Below are 1,930 nucleotides of genomic sequence, written 5' to 3'. Positions count from 1 at the left end.
GCCCGGCCGTGGCCAGAGGCTTGCACAGTGGTTAAGAGCCCAGAGGGTGGCCGGTCACCCGGGGCTCTGGCCTTTCCCGGTGGAACCTTGTGGTCCCCAGGCAGAGTCCGGAAAGCAAAAGTGATTAATGCTCAAGTCTCAGGAAATGAAGCTGTTGGTTTTGTGGCTCCTAAGCCTCTGCTCCCCCTTGGGCAGGACCGAGTGTCGTCCTTTAGTTCACCGTGTCCCTAGGGGTGACCAGAGACAATGTGGTAGGCAGAGAAGAATGGCAAAGGGCCCCCCATGGTACGAGGGCGGCCGCCGGGGCCCAGGTGTGCGTTGGCAGCGGCACGCAGTGTCCGCATATCTTTGTGCCCCTAAATCAGGCCCTCTCCCCGAGGGTGTCCGGGCCTGTGCTTGTTTGCTGGAAACGCACCCCGGCTTCCTGAGGGGGGGGACGTGGTCCGAGAATGCGCGGCTCTGGGGGCGCCGTGGCCTGCGGTTAGCCAAGACAGAAATAGATCTGTTCCCCAGAGCTTTTATTTGACATGCAATAGGATCACCCGGCCACGCTTTCTTTCTCTCTCCAACAATGATGGCATCAGCTCCCTCCCAGGGACATCTTTATTTGAAGGCCGGGAGGGGTGAATTTTATCGTGGCAGATAATCCTCCCGGTTACAAAATCTAAACAAAGCGAGCTGCCCAGTCGTGCACAAAGTCTGGTTTTCTGGAATCGAGCAGGCTTTTATTGGCTCAGTCCTCCCGCCCCAGCCCCCGGCCCTCCTCCCCACGGCCTTTGCCGACGGAGGTGGCCTTTCCAGAGCCGTGAGTGTCGCCTCCAGCTCAGGAACGAGCCCCGTGTGGAAACGGTGGCACATTTTGAACTGTTCTTACAAGTCGCATCCCCAGTCTCCGCGTGTGGCCCTTGGCTGGAAGTGACGTCACTCGCCCTGAGCTGAGCTATAGGATCTGAGACTCAGGACAGGAGAGAGCCCCAGTCACTAAAAACAGAGAAAAGAAAGTGACTTATCTAAAGTCCCTAAGCTACCAGCTGGTGGACCCCAAACGTCCTGCAGAGCGGGACATGGGTTTTGCTGATGGAGCCTACGTGGTTTTGGGTGACCCGGGGCATCAGATGGCATTAAATAATATTGATCTATCTAGAGAGAAAAGTAGTCCCTTCGAGCTTATTTGAATGGACTCTGGGTTACAGCAGGGAGAAAGGCTTCGTTCAGTACGAATCTGCCTTCACAGCCTGAAACTCTTTCCCTCGTAAGCAACACAGAGCAGACCTCTGGCTGAGACTAGCTACCAACGTCTGGTCTGAATTTAATTACATTGTCTTGTTTTCATTGTGCTTATTTTTAACGTTACCACCTAATAGTATTCACTTTTCACTTAGAGTTTTTTAATGACTGTTTTTAAATAACTGTATTTTTTCGTAAAATTTGAAAGCCATGTTATTTAAGTATTTAGAGCATTAACTAATTAACAACACAGGTGACCTGTGGTTGTGGCAAAGCTGAGTGCGGCTGAAATGAGGAAGCTGCTACTCATTTGCTGAACTCAGTCTGTTGGAGAGAATTTCCGAAAAAAGATGCCGAACTTGAACTCGTCTGTCTTGCCTGCATAGGTCTGATTCTTTCTGAAGCGTTCTGTCGGGCCTTTAATTTTTTTCTAATTGCTGACATTTTGCTATCTTGACGGCAGTTTCCGGCCTGTGTGGGTACACACGCATGGAGGCTTGGGGGTACCGCGCAGGCCCGAGGACCCTACGCAGCCCCTCCGTGGGGCGCCGCTGTAGACGCGTCTGTCTGCAACTGTACGTGAGGCTGCACGAAGCTAATCAAATCTTTGTGTTTTCGTTTTGCTTTTTGTTTGTTTGTTTGTTTCTTTTTCCTGTGAGGTCGTACAGTGTAATGGGGGTTCCAGAGCCAGTCTGGAGGACCT

This window comes from Pteropus vampyrus, unplaced genomic scaffold (assembly GCF_000151845.1).
Source record: "Pteropus vampyrus isolate Shadow unplaced genomic scaffold, Pvam_2.0 Scaffold51, whole genome shotgun sequence".
Lineage (NCBI taxonomy): Eukaryota > Metazoa > Chordata > Mammalia > Chiroptera > Pteropodidae > Pteropus > Pteropus vampyrus.
Note: the sequence above shows the minus strand (reverse complement) of the source record.